This window comes from Asparagus officinalis, chromosome 8 (assembly GCF_001876935.1).
Source record: "Asparagus officinalis chromosome 8, Aspof.V1, whole genome shotgun sequence".
Lineage (NCBI taxonomy): Eukaryota > Viridiplantae > Streptophyta > Magnoliopsida > Asparagales > Asparagaceae > Asparagus > Asparagus officinalis.
The window spans coordinates 109,580,405-109,580,995 of record NC_033801.1 but is presented as its reverse complement, the minus strand read 5'-3'; positions in this window follow the sequence as shown (position 1 = coordinate 109,580,995).

Below are 591 nucleotides of genomic sequence, written 5' to 3'. Positions count from 1 at the left end.
GCCAGGCTCCGGGCTGGGCCCGGGCCGGCGGGCTTTTTGGACACCCTTAGCTAAAGGATTGGATTAAAATTTGCCACCCCTAGATGAAATTTTATCCTTGAATTTGTTTTTCTTCGTATATAGTCATAAATTAAGGGCTAAATCAAAAAGCCCCCTTAACTTTGAAATATTATTATATAAACATATAGTACTTTTAAAATATCAGCAACCTCCATAGGTTGGGATGATTAAAAAAATCCCTTTTAGCTTTAAGATTTTATGAGAAAATCACTTGAAAAATGTTTGTCACAATTTTTATTAAAAAAACACTTCGTACTTTTACTCATCCATGTGAAAATTGCCAATAATGTTGTTAGGGGGGTTTTCATTATGAGAAAACTACAATTAAAATTGTAGTGTCTTAGCACAATGATAAGATTATTGCCTTGTGACTTAGAGGTCATGAGTTCAAATCATGCAAATCACTTGTTCGCTCTTGACATTTTTCATTTTTTTATTACTTACCATTTTATTAAATGCATTTATTTATATATAGTCGAAACTATATGATAGTATTTTCGTACTCCACCTTTCGTTTACCATCTATATTTA